Source organism: Apus apus, chromosome 1 (genome assembly GCF_020740795.1).
Source record: "Apus apus isolate bApuApu2 chromosome 1, bApuApu2.pri.cur, whole genome shotgun sequence".
Classification (NCBI taxonomy): Eukaryota; Metazoa; Chordata; class Aves; order Apodiformes; family Apodidae; genus Apus; species Apus apus.
Genome location: NC_067282.1, coordinates 125,010,285 through 125,029,268, shown reverse-complemented (window position 1 = coordinate 125,029,268; position 18,984 = coordinate 125,010,285). Strand labels below are relative to the sequence as shown.

At 42.6% G+C, this 18,984-nt stretch overlaps 1 protein-coding gene across 1 annotated transcript in view; it reads left to right on the top strand.

Moving 5' to 3' along the window:
• The first annotated feature begins 9,787 nt into the window (after window positions 1–9,787).
• The window catches only part of LOC127395816 (ephrin type-B receptor 5-like), an 81,520-nt gene continuing 72,323 nt past the window's right edge, over window positions 9,788–18,984 (top strand). Inside the window, exon 1 of the mRNA XM_051643227.1 lies at window positions 9,788–9,956. The gene's annotated coding sequence lies outside the window, so the exon portion shown is untranslated. The remainder of the gene's footprint in view (window positions 9,957–18,984) is intronic.

Sequence of the window (18,984 nt, the reverse complement as noted above, 5' to 3'; positions counted from 1 at the left end):
TGCGTGCTTAGGTGTGAGCTTAAATACAGCTCCAGGGGCAATGGACAGAGACTGCATTGTTGGAAGGTGCATGAGAGGTTGTTGACAACAATTAAGGCTTACTGGTACACTCAAGACCCTGACTGTCTTGGTTGAAAGTGTATAGCTTCAACAAGCACCATTGAGGAAATATAGACTAGTAGAAAAAAAAGACATTTAAAAACTAACTTAATTTTCCACAGTGTACCGTTACACTGTGTCAGTAGAATAATGCTGACTTTTCAAGATAATTTCTGCAGCACAGAGAAGGCCAGTAAGGTAGCAGTTAATTATTAATCACAGTCACTTGGAATTCATTAGTATCCCTGCAATACTACTGATATGTAGGTAGTTTCAAAATTCTTTTTCTACCTTGTTCAGTTGGTTTGAAGAATAAAAACCTACCCTGAACTGTGCAGTAATTAGCACCCTTAAACAGACGTGGTTAGTACTTTTCCAAGCTTTTTTTTTTTCCCCATGGAATTTCTAAGATTTTTTCTTTTATGCCTCTCCCTCTAGTAATTGGTACTCATGTGTAGCGTCTTGTGCAGGTCAGTAGAGGCTGATGCTCCTACACGCAGGTTTTGTCGTGCTTTGGGATGCTTGGATCCTAAGCAGTGCTGTTGGATAACAATACCACATATGTCCACCGGGTGGCACTATTCAACCACGTAAATGCAAAGTGGCGTCTTCTGGCCCCAACACAGTTTTTGAGAGAGGCGCTCCTGCGTGGGGTGCTTCGTGTGATTTCACACACACAGTAAACTAGAATTCCATGCGCTCCTGGATCAACTAGAGAAATGCCAGACCGCTCACGTATTATCTTTAGTCTGAAGCTCTGTATGTAGATTTCAGTGTAAGGAGAATTTTCTTACTCGTTCTCTAACATCTCTACTGACTCTGTTCTCGAGATCCACTCCCTCCTCCAAGTTCTTCCTCAATTCTTTTCCCTATCTTTTTTTCAGAGATCTTAGGCCTCTCTGTTCACATCCTAGATCCTAACACATGCAAACTGGGGGATGAGAGGCTGGAGAGCAGCTCTGAGGAAAAAGATCTGGAGGTTTGGTTTGATGGCAAGTTGAATATGAGTGTGTGTCCTGGAGTGCATCAAGCAAAGCATATCTATCTGCTCGAGGGAGGTGATTGTCTCGCACTGCACTGGTGTGGCCCCCACCTCCAGTACTGTGTGCAATTTTGGGTGCCTCAATATAAGAAGAATACCAGACTATTAAAGGGTGTCCAGAGGAGAGCGAACAAGATAGCAAAGGGTCTTAAGAGCAAGAAGGCCATTGTTTTGTTCAGCTTAGAGAAGGCTAAGGGGTGACCTAACTGTGGTCTGCTACTACCCCAAGGCAGAAGGGAGGGATGTGCTGCAGAAGAAGAGGTGCTGATCTGCCGATCTCACTCTGTTGACTAGTGATAGGACTCCAGGAAATGGAGTGAGCTGCATCAGGGGTAGTTCAGATTCAACATTAGCAAAGGTTCTTCACTGAGGGGGTAATAGGTTACCAGAAGAGACTCCCCAGGGAACTGGTCATGGCACTATGCCTGTCAGAGTTCAAGGAGCATCTGAACAATGCTCTTAGTCATATGATTTAGTTTTAGGTATTCTTGCAAGGAGTGCAGGGTTGGACTTAGTGATCCTTATGGGTCCCTTCCAACTTGAGATATTCTATGATTCTAATAAACACTCAGAAATACAAGCAAGAGATCTGAGATTATTACAATACATCATTACCCAACAGGATAAACAGAAGCAGTTTTTCATTGCTGCTCTTTCTTCAAGGTGCTTACCCTTCTGCAGGACTGCTGCCTAATTCACAGGAGCTTTTCATGTTATACTGTGGTTAAACCTGGGTGATATCCTACACCACAGCCCCAGTGTTTAGCACACTTACTGAACAATGGCATTTTGACAATTTCTGCAGGCATTTTCAAGTTTAGCTTAAGTTTCCTGCATAGTTTCTGAAGGATTGTCTTTCGTTTTCCAGTTTTATGCTTGGTGGGAAGAGAACTGTTTCAGTCAGAGTCTGCAAGAGCAAGGGACACTGAAAACTCCCCCCTTCTACAGCATACTCCATGTTAAAGGCCTCATACTCTGAAGACAGATGTCTGTCCACTTTAAACATGCATCAATTGGGTTGTCTTGCCTATACCTCCCCAACCTGCATATCCTCTTCCTTTCCATTCATCTTCCAGGTGCAGCACTTACACAGCTCTATAGTGTCTCCTACATGTACTCAGAAATTTTACATATAATTTTTGCCAAATTAATTTTAATCCAGATCATTTCTTGATCCAGGTTACTGCACAAATCTTTGCTGCCAGCACATAGGAGTTGGTGAGAACATACAGCTCCAGGCAGGCATAAGAGAAAGTATGATTGTCAGTCTTAGTAGTGGCTGGTATTCTTGTGGGGTTGAAATGTTTGTGGAACAACAGCCTTAGAAGCAGTTCCAATTTTGCACTATAGGGATTTTAAACTGTTTTATATAAATATGTTTTCACCACTAGATTCCTCAGCATGGGAAATGGAGTGAGTAAAAAAAAAAAAAAAAAAAAAAAAAAAAAAAAAAAAGGTAAAAAAACCTCGTGTTTCCTGTTGAGATGTTTCCATGTCTTAAAAGTAATTAAGAATTCCCTGGGGAAGAAACGGGCTCTCAGGCTACAGACTGGGGCCCAGGAACTACTAAGCTATAGACTTGTACCATTCATGAAACACCTCTTCTACCAGCAGCTTTATGTACCCAGTTATTCATTTCCTTCTCTGAAGAGCTCATGAAATAAATAAGCTAAACAGAATGTTTCACGGTACACAAAAGTGTATTAACACTTCTTGCATTCTTTTTCTCTCAGAAAGAAAGAATTTTATTCCAGTCCAAACTAAATTGGTAGTTCTCCTTTCCTACTCATTTTTCAGCCAAGAGCTAAACTGAAACTGCAGCCATTTGTATAATCCTAACCTTGAGCAGGCTCAGAGACCCTGTACATGGCCGCACAAGCCACCCAATTTGGGAGAAACATTCTTTCATTGTCTTACAGGACCTCAGCTTCATTACCTTTCAGCTTTTTGACTGTGTTTAATCTTCACTTCTCTGCCTTTCAACTCCAGTAACTTACTGTCCTTATTTTTCTACTCAGCTTCCAAAAACAAGCTGGATGTTATGGGGTCTTTTTAGCAGGGCAATTTTGCTTAAAATCCAGGGCTCTTAGGAAATGTAGCTTCCCTTCCTATCTGTGTAATTCTTGGTCCATTTTTTCCACTTGAGCATAAGAATACAACATAAAACAGCTTTTTGAAACCTTGTGCAGCTTTCTAGAATCATTCTTCAGGTAAGTAACAGTCACCTGAATCTAGCACAGATCTGCTCTAAGTAGGGACTATTTCCAAACACTCTTACTGAAGCAACAAAACACTGGAATAATTGCAGTTTATTTAAGCCTCTCTTCCTTCCAAGTCAAGGAGACAATACTGAAAAAAGTACAGTGGTACTTTGTCTATGCTGTTCCGAGAAGAGTTCGCACTTCCTATTGTTTGCACAAATCCAGAACTAGAAACAAATCCAAAACTAGAAACCTCATTTGTGGTCAAGAACTGGGGTCATAGCACAGCTCCAAAGGAAGTGAGTGTAGATAGGAACATGGACCAACATGAATCAGCAGGTAGAAAAGGCTAGTCTCAGGTACTTGATCGAATGCAGATAAAATTACAAGATATATATATATAGCCTTAATAAGATATACACCTATACATTCATAATTCCTAGGGAGTTGATAGGACTTTAGTAACAGCACACACTACATAGATATGCATATCTTTCACTGTTGCACATTACTTTTCCTAAGCCATGGCTGTGGAATTCATAAATTTTATTTTATCCTCTTCAGCAGCTTTAGAATCATAGAATCATAGAATCATAGAATCATAGAATCATAGGGGTTGGAAGGGACCTCGAAAGATCATCTAGTCCAACCCCCCCGCCAGAGCAGGGTCACCTAGAGCACATCACACAGGAAGGCGTCCAGGCGGGTTTTGAATGTCTCCAGAGAAGGAGACTCCACAACCTCTCTGGGCAGCCTGTTCCAGTGCTCTGGCACTCTCACAGTAAAAAAAAAATTTCTGATATTCACCTTAAACCTCCTATGCTCCAATTTGTATCCATTACTCCTTGTCCTATCCCTGGTCATCACTGAAAAAAGCTTAACTCCATCTTCTTGGCACTCACCCTTTACATATTTGTAAACATTGATGAGGTCACCCCTCAGTCTCCTTTTCTCCAAACTAAAGAGACCCAGCTCCCTCAGCCTTTCCTCATAAGGGAGATGTTCCACTCCCTTAATCATCTTTGTGGCTCTGCGCTGGACTCTTTCAAGCAGTTCCCTGTCCTTCCTGAACTGAGGGGCCCAGAACTAGACACAATACTCCAGATGCAGCATCACCAATGCAGAATAGAGGGGGAGGAGAACCTCTCTTGACCTACTAACCACACCCTTTCTAATACACCCCAGAATGCCATTGGCCTTCTTGAGCCCCTTTACCTTCTAGCACTCTGTCCCATGGGACTTCCCTTAACAATTGATTGAGGAGGCCAAAGTTTGCTCTGTGGAAGGCCAGGGTTCTGGTCCTGCTGGGTATTCTGTTCCTCCCACACAGGATCCTGAACTCCACCATCTCGTGGTCACTGCAGCCAAGGCTGCCATTGACCACCAGTGCTTCAACAAGGCCCTCCTTGTTGGTGAGCACAAGATCCAGCAGCGCTCCTCTTCTAGTCGGCTTATCCACCATTTGCATTAAGAAGTTGTCATCAATGCACTGGAGGAACCTCCTAGACTGTGAAACCATGAAACCATGTAGTGTCTCATGTCCCAGGCAGCTTCAAATTAATTTACTGGGTCTGGGCATTCAGGTAAAAAGCTAGCAGCCAGTATTGAACTTCCCCAGTTGGATTGTAGGTCTACACAGAATTGACTAAATGTACCCAAAGTGTCCAGTCCCAGCATGGAACTAGGCTTATCATAAAATCAGTCATGGATTCCCAGGTAGCTACATCTCCTTTTAAATGTCATCTAAATCCTGGTCTACAGTGTAAATGGCTGGTTTTCCTTCTGGATGTTAATATTATGAAGAACAGCACTCAATCTGTGTGATGGGTGTGTCAAAAGACTTGGACTGTTCATGCAGACTGCTAGAAAATTAATAGATGAACAGACATTTAGATTTTAGCTCCACTGACCTGGCACCAGTCTAGCTGTCTCTTCACCATGAGTCTGTCATGAAAATTTGCCACTGACCCATGCTAACTGAGGAGAGATGTTAGGATGCAAAATACAGAATTACAGGGGTAAGTATTTATTAATTGCATGAGGCGTCCCAGCCAAATCACAGCAACCTGAACGGGGTTTTAAACACAGTTCTTACACCCTTCAAGAGTTCAAGTACTACACAATTTGACTAATCACTAACACCCACACTACTGACTATAAATCGTAGTAAAACTCTGCAAAGCAACTATATTGTTTCAGCATTCTTGCTGCTTGTCTCTTGATCCAGAAATCCCTGGAGTCAGTTTTGCTATAGTTACTTATTCATGATGCCAGATGATGCTGGAAGGGTTTCAAAGATGTGGGGCTAGGATGATGGCATTATCTCGGTTGTCCAGGGGTATCCTTTATCCTTCACGGACATCTTTAATCTTCCAAGAAGCAAAGTCCTTATTTCCAGGCACCAGGCTGTCCTTTAGATTTTTTTACTAAAGCAGGAACAATACTAACATCTCGTGAACCAATATATATAATAAAAAAATTAATACACTGTTATACTATAAAGAATAGTTAAGGAAGTGAATTTTCCTAACAACAGATACCTTTACTTAGTAATAATAGTAATTAAAAAATACTGATGGGTGCATATTCAGCTAATGTAGAATGGGGTTTTCCCCCTCTCTGCTTTAGATTTAATTCCATTAAAGCTCAAGAAACCATGTTCTAGGCAGGAGCTATGGCAGAGAAGGAATAGAGTAGAGAACAAGTCTGCTCTGTAAGCAGAAAAATACTGCTTATTTCAAGGAAGAACTGAAATCCATAAGATGTCTTCTTACTTATAGAAAATTTCTTTTTCCAGGATAAAGATTAAATAATAAACAAAAGAATAAATTAAAATACATGACTGTATACTAATGACTACAAAGACCCATTCACAGTAGAGACTGTGAAGGTACAGGGTCTAGTCTTTCACACTCCATCTTGAGATGCCCTCAGACCTTTTGCACTTCTGTGCTTCCTTAAATTCTCCTCAGTTACCTCTTACTAATTTTCTGCAAGCTTTTTCTGTTTCTCTGCTGGGCTTTCTTAGGGAAAAAATACCTTTGTACTTCACCAAATGCATTAACAAACAAAACAAGGCCATAATATATGGCATCCAGAAGGATACTATAAGGTTTTAATTTACTGATCTGCATGATTATTTTTCAGAAATCTGGATATTTAAACTTTTGAAGTGATAAATCTGTCCTTAAAAAATCGTTTTGAAGATTTTATCCACTCAAAATAGTTTTGCTTCAAAACGGCTTCTCAAACATGTCCTCTCATGTATAAACAATACCCTTCTTACTATTTCCTCTGCCTGCTATCCAATTTGCTATTCCCAGATCCTTCCTTTCTTCCTTGCTTCCCTTTCTTTCCTTGTCTTTTGTATTTACCCTGTGTTTTTCTTGCTTTCTCTTCCTTTGTCTCCCACTTCTCTCACTCTTAACCTCCTTTTTCACTCTTTTTCCATTGAAACTCTATTCTTCTTGTCTTAGCCTCACCCTCCCTTTTATCCTCCTCAGTGATTCTCTCATGGGTGATTTTCTTCTCTTTGGTTTATGTGGTTTGCCCTCCACATTCCAATTATTTTCTCTTCAAGACCTAACACGTTTCACACTGTGAGGAGTTTATTTACGAAATGGATTATGCTTTGCTATTCTGACTGTTGTTTTAATAACTGCACCTTCTTCTTTTGCTTTGAATATTATGAGATCTGTTTGTGTCTCTGGGTATTTGCAACTCACTATTGTACGGAATTCTGTGTCTATAAAATGAATGTCTGTCTATCTAAGTTGGATCACATGAGTGTCCTATCAGTGGTCTCCAAACTTCTTTGATTAAATATCCCAGTAAAATACTCTGGCATACACCCCCAATATATGTACATTTACTTATTTATAAATGCTGTAACTGTACTACTGAGGTTCTAATATTTTCTTCCTGCACCTCAGTGGATCATCTTGTACACCCCTGAGGTGCATGCACCACACTTCAGATACTACTGATCTGTATCATGCAGCCACATTGTTACATAAAGTTATGCAGGTTTTGTCACATTCAAGAATGACCTGAGAATCTGATCCATCCATAGTAGTTTGGGGTGGACAGATTTGTTTTCTCTGTTTCTGCATAGTCTGGGCTGTGATTGCTTACATTTTGAGAGTTGTCTGGTATGAAGTGATAATGTGCCTAGTAGAGGGAGGTTTCAGAAACTGGAAAAGTTTTTAAAGATGGAAGAAGGTTTAAACACTGTCTTAAAATTAATCCCTGGCTAATTAATTGGCTGTTGTCTTGCCTTCCTTTGAGTGAAATATTAAACAGGGTTTGGGTGTTGCATGTGCATGCATGCATCCCTGTAGCACAGGAACTTTACCTGAACTTCACTATTCAGAGTAGCAGCTTGCTCATGCTTGGCTTTCATTCCACAAGAAGGAGAAGGAGGAGGTTTTGGGGGGAATATTTGATTACCATAAAGGGGAGGGAAGTGTTTCTGCAGCTACTGAACAAAGCAGCTAGTTAACCTCTTTCCCAACCCCAGTATAATGGTACAGTCCCACTGCTGCTTTATAGGGGCCAGATGCTCCTCATGGTACAAAGCTGAGGAAGAAAGGAATACATATGTGCAAAAATTTACTACCGAACTGAGTAAGGACCAGATTTCAAGAGAAGCTCAGTACCTGATACTTCTCTTGAGGTCAATTTATTTTAGAATCAAGGTGGGGGGTGTGGAGGGGGTGGGGAGGAGGTGGGGAGAGAAAGACAGTGGGGGAATTGAAGGGAAAAGGTCTGTTGTAATTGGTGTCTAGAAACCCCCACAGAGAGGATTAAGAAAGAAAGTATGTTGTCTGGGAAGATGTAGGTATTTGTGTTATTCTACATATATACAGAACTGCTAGAAAAGGCTGCCCTGCATGAAAACTGGCCCTACCTTTTTGAGGAAACATTTGACAGTATCTGCCGACACTGCTTCCTGCAAGGAGTCAATAATACTTTTAATAATACTGCAGGGGGGTGTCTAATGTGCATTTGTGCTTTCGTATGTGTAACAGAGTTTTATATTGAAGGGAATCACAGTCACTTTATCTTGTATGTAATGTGAAGCTCATACTTCAAGTCAGAGAAAGTTACTTTGGCAGTAGAAGCCGAAAATTCTGCTCACAGAAATATTTGTGAATTGTAAACCACTGAGTTTTGATATATTTTCTGTTCAGTCCTAATGGGCACACTTTGCTTGCACTGTAGCTCACAACACCCTCATTTTCTGCCACCTGTCCATGTTACTCACTGAATGGTAGGTACAATTGGCATGACTCATTCTCTAGTATTTCTCCATATTCAGCTCAGTGACATTTGCAGATTGAGTAGGCAGACTCTTGTTCTTGGACTAGCAGGAGACAGGAGTGACCCAAAAAGATGCTTCTAGTCTTTTGTTCCTACACTGTAAACTGAGGTTCTGCTTCGAGAGAAGTGAGGAGCCTCAGTTGACTCATCCTTTTGCTAGTATCTAGCATTAAGGAAGCACCCAGCCTCCGGGACATTTGATCCTAGGCATTTGCAAGTGGAGTGTGCACAGATGTGCTTACCTGCACATCTGTGCTCTCAGCTTTAACCTTTAATCCACAACCGTGGATGCCATAGAGCAATATGGATTTCGTCCATGTCAAGAGAGACTGACCGAAGTAGTTAATGCTGTTACTCCTGTACTGCCACAATGTACCTTCTGGCACAAACCTAGCAGGGGCCTCCACACCCGCAGTCACACTCGGACACCTCCACAGAGAGAGCCCGGCCACAGCAAGACAGCTGGGTGGACAAGGCGCAGAGGTCAGGCCCGCAGCCCTGACGCTGTGGAGGGAAGACCCATGGGAAAACCCCCCTCTGAAAGACGCTGGGAAGGTGAAGCGGGAGGCAGCCTAGGCAGCAAGGAGTTCAATGGAGTGCAGAAGCCGATTCCTCCCAGCGGAGCGGAGGGCGGCCGGGCGCCCCTGCGGCAGCCGGCAGAGCGGGGTCCGCGGCGGCGGGGGACGAGAGAGCCGTCGGGGCGGGGGAGGATGGCGGTGGTCGCAGCAGCGAGGAGAGGCGCTGCCACCGCCTCATCCAGCGGGAGCTGGCAGCGCCCGCACCCCCATTTGACGTCGCGTGCTGCTGGGCTGGGCCTCTTGGAAAGGGAAGCGGGGAGGGGGGCGAAGGGGTTAAACAGAGGAGGAGGGGCACGGCGAGGAGGGGCGGGAGGGGAGAGAAAGCGAGAGAGAGAGAGGAGCCCGAAGAAAGGGACCGGGCAGATCTTAGGGAGCGGGAGGAAGTGAGGCTCCTGGAGGAGGGAGGTCCTGGGCGGAGAGGGGAGAGAAGAGAAAAAAAAAAACCACAAGGCTCCCAGAGAAGGATCTGCAAAGGAGCGCAAAGATCGGGAGTGTTCGCAAGCATCCGACTTGTTGAAGGCATCGATCGAGGGCCAAGGGTTGTGCCTGGGGCTGGGGGAAAAGGCGGCAGCGGGTGCAGAGCGAGAGGACCTGGCGCTAGCCCATGGAGATGGTGGGAGGCCCGTCGGCACGGCTCTAGAGGGAAGGGCTCCTGCGAAAACTGCTGGAGTAATGCTGGGAAGTGAAGGGGGTGTCGCTGGAGTCCTGCAAAAGGTATTGTGGCGGGCGAAGGGGCTGGCGGAGAAGGGCATTGTGAGCCTGGCCGAGGAGGAGAGCCGTGGGTCTCTGCCATTCGGGGCGCGGGGGAAAGGGTGTGTGGAGACACAGAACAAACGAGTAGTATTTCTGAAAGGGATTAAAACTCCTAAGGTTGTGGGGGTTTTCTCTCTCTCTTTTTTTTTTTTTTTTTTTTTTCTTTTTTTCTTTTCTTTTGCTTCCCTGCTGTTTAAAGATTGTGTTACTGGGACTCGGAGTGTCCAGAATCCGTCCTCCAAGCGCGGCTCTCCTGTCAGATGACGTGTGTGGAGAAGGAGAGAGAAGCTGTATGAAACCGGGTCACGGTTTCTCTGCTCACAGAAATTACTAACAAACCCAGATATCTTCCACACATGCATGGTGTTTTTGAGTGTTTCTGTCTCTCTGTAGCTCCTTGAAGAGACTTAGTTAAATGCAGCCTTTGAAGTCTCTGAAGCAGACAGGCAGGCAGGGATAGATGTATGCTGGTGTAGGTTCCTGATTGTTGTGGAACAACAAGGCTTTGTGGCCTTCTCTGTGGATAGGGCTGTTTAATGCTCTTGTAGGGGGGCAGATGGCTGTATGAGTGCTTGTGGCAGAGAAAAACCATGTTAACCTATTTTTCAGGGAGGAGATGCAAGTTACTACTACTGATGCTAAGTAAATCTGTGAATGTGGGAGGGACTGTTGTGATGGGTAATTTAAATTTACCTTTCATGGATCCACGGAGATTATTTCACATACTCTGAAGTTTATCTTGCCCATTACCACTCTTATTTGGTTGGGGAGAAGAGTAAATATCACCTGCCTCTCCCACAAGTTCCAGAAAAAAGGAAGTAAAGATGGGGAAGCGAATCGCCATCATTCAGTAACAGTGATATCAAGAGTTGCAGATTGATGAGGAAGCAGTGTGAGGAGGCAAATGGAAACAACAAAATCAAGACAGTCAGAACAGTAGTTGCCACCAGACGCATCTGTTGAACAGAGATGCAGCCTCAGCTGGGATGAACAAGGAGACTCCCTTCTTCCTTGTTAGTAGATTCTAGTCAGAAATATGGAAACTGGACATGGGTCCACCTCTTTTTAGTCACAGTTGCCCCAAGACACTAATACAAGATTTAGTGACTGATTTTAGGTCTTTCATCGTTTTCAATTTGAAATAACTACAGTACTGAGGTTCCTTTTGGAGCAGGAAAGGAAGAGATAGCCCACAATTTAATAATCCTTTTTCTTTAATGTTAACTGGTACCTGTGTTGAAAAAAAATACATCTTTTTCTCTTGAAGTCCATTCCCTAAATTCAACACCTTGCACCATTTCAGTTTGATTTTGCTAGTGTTTTCTCAGTCTTCAGATAACTGCACATAATTGCATCCTTACTGTCTTTAGCATGTATGCCCTCTTGGCCAAATTACACATGTGCAGTTTTTAATTCCTTGACATACCCCTCTAGCCACTAAATGTTCTGGGTTTTTTTTCCTTGTCTTCTGAGTTCTCTCCTATTTGACTTTCTTGCTCTTGAACTGAGCTGCACAGCATTGCTTTTACGGCCGTGTGTTTTGATAACTTGGAAATACCATCACTTTGGGGCATTGGGGCTTACATGAAGCAGAATTGTTTTCTAATTTAAGCCCAAAACTCTGCAGGAGGGCATGTTTTCTTGCTTTGTTCTGAGGTTCTCAGCTCTTCCAAGCTGTTATCTGTGGCAAGAACAGCTTGGGTTATAGCAACTGTTTTTGGAGGGGACTTGGGGGAGAAATGTCTCCTCTTTTTTCTTTTTTGACCAAGGCTGCTACTGTCTTCATCTTTGGCACTTGATTTGCAGGCTGACCAGTGACACAGGGTAAGTGGTTTTTAGGGAAAAGGCAGCTGGTGGCTCCAAGGAGACAGCTGCTTATTCTCTAGCATACTCCCATAGGCTGCTGGCATCTGTATGTGACAAGAGATCTGATCCTTCAATCCATTGAGAATTCTCTTCTTTATGCCTATATGAACTCACCATGTACGTTCCTCTTTGTGCCCTGATGTCTTCCACTTCTCCACATTGCTACTTCACGTGCCATTTGCAGAGAATAATGTAAGAGATCACTGTAGTTTCTCACCCTTTACCTCGTGTGCCTTCATTAAGCTAGAGTTGCTTTGTGGTCAACTCCCCTTCCCTGGATGCCTGCACTGTTGAAAGATTTATGTATGCTTGTCCTCTGGCTTCAGGTATGCTTCCCTCTATAGGTCTGCTCCCCTTAAAACCTGCACTTCCTTGATATCCATACATTATCCTTCAAAAACCCCTGTGCAGAAGGTTCTCCTAAAGTCCCTGCAGATGTGTGCAAAGTACATTTAGAGCACATTTAGGATGCACAGGTTACTATTTTTTTTTTTTCACATTCCTCTGACCATATTTCTTATGTTTATTGTGCACACAAACTATAGAAGATGGAAGAAGCAGAAACTAGTATGTGTGGTCAAGCTAGATCTTATCGTTTAGCCACCAAAAAGGATGGCACTGTCACCCAAAAAGAGTGCTATTGTGGAAAAGTGTTTGTTAACAGTATTCCAGATTGGCTGTTCTCAGTCATAAACCATGATGACTTTTTTTTCAAAAAGGTAAAAGACTTACTTCCGTGCAAAGAAAAGTTGATTGAAGCTTTAGAAGGAAACTGATGAGCCTCCCATCATTTTGTCATTATTTTTCCTTTATTGTTTTTCTTAAGCCTGCTTTAACATTATGTTGCTGTTATAGCTTTCCTGTTTAAAAATAGGAAAATCTGTATTTTCTTAGGAGGTTTTATATATATCACCTTACAGCAATACAGTTAATGTGCTTTTTCCAGCTACTGAATCCACAAACTCGGCAGTTTTCCAACTGTTTTCAACTTCATCATTTAGCTTCTGCCTGTTAAGTCTTGTGCTGGACGTCCCTCTTCTCTCCATATTTGCTCTCTTTGGCAACCATGCAGTGTTGTGGATTTCAGGGGGTCTGCACAAGTATAACTTACATGGATTTTGTAAATAATTCTGTAGATTTTGTACAGCATCAAACTAGTTCTCTGTCCCGAGTGATGCCAAATGTGCTATGTAAATGGACCCCCAAAAAGATAAAAACTTAATTACTCATGTGAACCACAGTACTTTGATATGTGAGCAGCAAACTAGCCAAGTAAGAAGATGCCATTTCATGTCACTCTTCTTGCATTTGATTTATGCACGGAGTTTTAAACTTAAAGAGAAGAACTATATCAGTACTTTCTTCTAAGAAGTATATATTGTGCTTTCAAGGACTAAACAAATATTCCTCTGCCACCAGAAATAGTATTTTATTGTAAGTGTGCATGTGGTGTACATTAATACATGTGGTGTTTAAAAACATAAAATAAAATCGTACTTTATGAAAGTACTGGCACAGTATTTTATACAGCAGATGCTGTCCTGTCTCTTAAAAAAGGCACCACAGAGCAGGCTGATACTTCTGTTGCGGAGGTGCTACTCAAAGACTGTTCTTGAGAACATTTCTGAGAAAAGGAGCAGCTTTGGAAATCAAGCTTTTCTAGTCAGTGGTTTCAATTTTCCATGCCTCCAGAGCTGCTGTGCATTCTGCTACTCAGGGCTTGCTTGTCAAGAAAATTTTTGTTCAAGTGTTTCACATACACATACACCCTCCCATCTGCATGCATACATGCCCATGCCTGTGTATGCACACAACAACAATTAAAGAAGAGAAAAAAAGTGCTATCCTGGGAGTAGAGAAGATGCTGGATACTATAGTAACACAGTCTGCCCAGTCTGAAAACTATAGCCTTATGTATGAAGGCTGGATCCTTAGGGTCTTGGTTCAGCTTAGGATGGAAATTCTCACCAGCCCAGACATGTATATTGAAACATACATGACTTCATTTTCAGACAGGCTTTTTCTTTCTTTTCTTCCACAAGCTTGCCAAGTAAATGATTCCTCTGCTGATTCTGCATTTTCCAAGTACAGTTTTTTCTCTGTGCCGTGTCTCTGGAAAATATCCAATATGTCTGAATCATGTAATTAAATCCAAGAAGAGACTGGAGAATGAGGACTACAGACTCATTGTAAGTTATTTCTGTTTTAGCATACCAATGTTCCTCCGAGTTAATGTAAAACTTTTAAAGCTCCCCAAATGACCTGATCTCTCTCACACTTACTGTAAAACACTCATATGATACGAATCTATTTACCCCAGCTGACCACTTCAGAGGCAGTGTGTAGGACACAGACGCCTGTGTGGAGGCCTCTAGCATCAGGCTTACCACAGATTCTCTCAGGTCCTTAAGAGTCTACAAATGGAAGCAGGGTTCCTTGGCAGAACTCTCAAGTATTCTATAAGAAGAGGATGGGATGTCACAAGAGGGATATTGTTGCAGAGATTTCTGGGAAGGTTTTGAGTTATTTCAGTTTGGAAATTCAGATTGGACTGTTTATAAAACTGGATTTCCAAATGTAGTGTTTCACTCACAGCTAGGATCACTGTGGTTCAGGTAAGCAGAATCTAAAATGCTTTCTGCACCAGGAGGATGTTTGGAATTATTTCTTCTTGGTTTTGAGCCAGGAAGAAGCTGCTGGAAGCACAGCTGGATTGGAATGCTTGCCTGCAGTTGTCTCCCAGATGGTCCCTTCCCTTGCTAATGTCAGGAGGCTTTGAGCTGGTGCCAGCAGCGATGGGAATGCAAATATGTACTGGCATTTTCACTTTTCATTGAGTTTGCTAATCCCATTTAGAGCATGTGTTAATAATGAGGCCACCATATCAGCAGTTATCAGTGCCATCATTATGGCATAAGGAATGGCATAGTTCTGTTGAAGATAGTTCATTTAATTACTAGTGCAGTGAGGCTTGAAAAAGGGAATTCTTTGTAGTTTGCTTGTGTCTTGGGTACTGTGTTCTGCCAGGACATGTATGTGAACTCAGATTATAGAATCATAGAATGGTTTGGGTTGGAAGTGACCTTAAAAATCATCTACATCTAACCCCCCTGCATGGGCAGGGACACCTCCCACTAGGTCAGGTTGCTCAGAGCCTCATCCAGCCTGGCCTTCAAAACTTCCAGGAAGGGGGCTTCCACAGCTTCCCTGGGCAACCTGTTCCAGTGTCTCACCACCCTCACAATAAAGAATTTTGTCTGAATGTCTAATCTAAATCTCCCCTCTTCCAGTTTTAATCCACTACCCCTTGTCCTTTTGCTACAAGCCCTTGTACAAAGTCTGCCCCAGCTTTCCTGTAGCCCCTTCAGGTACTGGCAGGCCACTATGGAGTCTCCCTGGAGTCCTCTGCTCTAGGTTGAACAAACCCAACTCTCTCAGCCTGTGCTCAGAGAAGAGGTGTTCCAGCCCTCTGATCATCTTGATGGCTCTTCTCTGGTATTGCTCTAGGAGCTCTGTGTCCTTCTTATGTGAAGGGCTCTAGAACTGGACACAGCTCTTCAGGTAGGGTCTCAGGCAAGCTGAGTAAAGGGGGGAGAATCACCTCCCTTGACCTGCTTGTCACGCTTCTTTTGATGCAGCCCAAGACACGTTTGGCTTTGTGGACTGCAAGTGCACATTGCTGGCTCATGTTGAGTTGCTCATCCAGATCACCCCCAAGTCCTTCCCAGGACTGTTTTTGATCTATTCTCTACCCACCTGTATTTGTGCTTGGTATTGCCCCAACCTTGGTGTAGGACCTTGCACTTGGCCTTGTTGAACTTCATTCAGTTTCCATGAGCCCACTGTCCATGTTGCTGACAGAGATGTCCTAGTACCAACCCTTGGGGAACACCACTTATCACTGGTCTCCATGTGGACATCAAGCTATTGATCACAACTCTTTTGAGTGCAACCATCCAGCCAGTTCTTTACCCAATGAGTGGTCCATCCTTCTAGTCCTTATCATTTCAGTTTTGATACCAGGATGTTGTACAGGACAGTGTTGAAGGCTTTTCACAGGTCCTGGTGGATGATGTTGGTTGCTCTTTCTTTGACCACCAATGCCATGACCCCATTGTAGAAGGCCACCAAATTAGTCAGGCAAGATTTGTCCTTAGTGAAGCCATGTTGGCTTTCGCCAGTCAACCCTTTGTTTTCCATGTGCAGAGCCTTCAGGAGGTTCTGCTCCATGATCTTGCTGGGCACAGAGACAAGACTGAGGTCAGATAATGAAGCGTAATTTGGGGTTTTTTTGCAGCCTTTCTGCAGCACCTTTCTGCTCAGGGCTCCAGGCTGAGCACAAGGAAGACATTTGGTGAAATAACGTAATGAAAATTATGCACTCCTCCTTGCAGTCAAAATCCTCCTAATGCTGACTGGAAGAATCGTGTTGACAATTGCATGTTTCACATGTTATTCATGTTGAATTAGCTTTGCAAGTCCCTCAAGTCATGATTAATGCAATTCCTGTAGGCATGCACATGTGGAAGTGCATTTACTGAATGGCAAGTACTGCTGCTTCCCTCACATCCCTTCATAGTCCATACAATTTTTATTTCAGGTTTTCAAGATTTGCTCTTATCTTTTGTTCTGCCATAACATGTTCACAATTCAGGAATGGTAGGCTTCTCAGAAAAACATTTATTGACCCTATCTGTAGACGAAGTGGCAGCTACAGTCTGTAAAATAGGAAGGCATACCTAAATATAGGTACACGCTTCCAGACAGTGACAAGCTTTGAAGTGACTCTGGATGATCTGTGAGAGCTGCAGGTTCCTGCACTAAGGAAATCACATTAGTGACTAGATTTCTGTTGCCCAAAAAGAGTGACTTAGAATTCCTGTTTCCTAAATAGATTATTTTGCTTCTGTCTAATGAATTGCCCCCAAAGATTGTGTTCAGTGTCAGGGTGTAAACAAAACAATTCAGTCTTTAGAAACAGTAAAAATAAAAATATTCAATTTTTTAAAAGAAATAAGCTAAGGCAAGTTTTACTCTGGTAAAATAACACCTACTGGACAACTCTAATTGAAATGATCACTTGTTGAAGTGTTGTACATTTCTTGCTTCTCTTCACTGATAGTACCAACCCATGGTGTCTGTTATAAAGAGTTGTGTGGATAGGAATCAGAGTGGCAAGGGGGAACTTGCTTTTAAACCTCAGAAAGTTCTCTTAAAATCAGTTTTTAAATTATTCTTTTGAAGAAGACTTTGCTTTCCTCCCCACTCCCCCAGGTCATAGCAGATCAGCCCAGTGTTTTCTACTGCATTTTCTCTTGTCCCTCTGAGCCTGTGGTGTTGAAATTGGATAATCCCTGACTTTATGGCACTAATGTAAATGCATATGGGATAATTGTATATGACTGTGTGAACTTCTCAGCCCTGGCACTGATGAACTGGGAGCTTAGTGAAGAGTGACAGAAGTAAGCAGGAGACTATAGGACTTTTTGACATGCTTTTAAAAAGAGCTTAATTATGACTGGAAAAGGGTGGCTCTGGCTTACCTATAGTACCTGGGAGATTGTTAATTGGATCTTAGGCAATGTGGTTAAAGCAAAAGGTGTGGCTCAAGTTGACTAAAATAGATTATTTCAGGTTTGGTATTAAGGCATGTTTTCTTCTGCAAGGATCTGAGTAGATTGTAGGAAGTCATGGAATCTCTATTGCTTATGTCATTTAAAAATATAGCTAGGAAAGCTAAAAGGAATATACAGACAAAAAGCCTGCAGTTGACTGGGGACTGTAGGCCAGATGTTGTCTAAATAAAGATTCCCATCCCCCCCTTTCAGGTTCTATTATTATATTCTCACCAGTGACTGGAAGATTGCCTTCCTGACAGAAAATGCATCTTGGGTCTGCTGTGTTACAACCAAGACTGGTTGGTGTCAAAGGAAAGGAAGTGGTGTGTTGTACTTGCTCCATTTAAGGTGTAATCCTTTGGTTTTGAAGTTGGACATGGCTGTAACAAGAGCAGTGAGCCCCAGCATCCACAGTGCAATATAAATAAGCCTTTGAGACACAGAGGAGACAGGATGAACTCTGAAATTTAGGTTATTGCTTTCATCTCTGACACAAAAAGTAATACAAACATGCATTAGAAAGGGATGCTGTAAGCCTGAAATATCTTTCTGTAACCTACTTGAGCTTCCCTTTTCCTCTTAAGAGTTTTTCTGTTCTGCTGAACTATTAGTGGCACATAATGTTGCTATTTCCTGAGGGTGGAAACAACAAACTGGAACTGCAGGATGGAGGAGGAGGGAAGGACCTGGAATAGAATTGTCTGCTCTGCAGGCTCTGTGAGTGGTAAATTCAAATTTTTGGTGGGACTCTCTAACCTGCTTTCACTACACATGGGCTCCCTGTGATGCTTTACTGAACTCAGCTAATTGTTTCACACAGTCATTCCCATTCAGGTCATCTCTTTCTTCTTTGCCACCTTGATCTCACTTCTCTTCTTCAGACTGCCATTTCTGCCTCATTTCTCTCTCAACTGTCTCCTAGACAAGAGCCAATTTTGGGCAATCTCGTTCCCAAAATCAAAGTGAGAGCCTGATCTAAGCCTTGAACCAGCATGAATCATTAATTTTGTCCTCTACATAAACATATATATATATCAGTGAAAAAAGGTAAAAGAAAATTAGTGTAAATTAACAAGTCAGATGTTTCTGAAGTTCTTACTGTGCCTTGAGGGATTGCTACCAAGGTAGCTCCCTAGTTGCTTGTTACTCCACAGTGGTTATAGACAGACTATAGTTAGTGTGCAGTTCTGTGGAGTATGATCAGTGCATTGCAGGATTATTTTAGTGTTTTAGTGTGTAATGGGAGCATGAGACTCAAAATAATGACTGAAGAGACAGAATGCCCATCTAGGCAAACAGTGGTCATATAAAGATGAAAACTGTATGACTGAACTCTTCTCTGAGCCGTTTTCTCTCTCCCTGATAGCTTCCTAGATTTCTGCATATATTTAAATATATTTATATTTCAAGGCACAGGAGCAGGCCATCCCCAGGACCTGAAAGATGAGCCAATGGGGAAGAAGACCAGCCTGGCTAAACAGAGAGTTTTGGCTGGAACTCAGGAA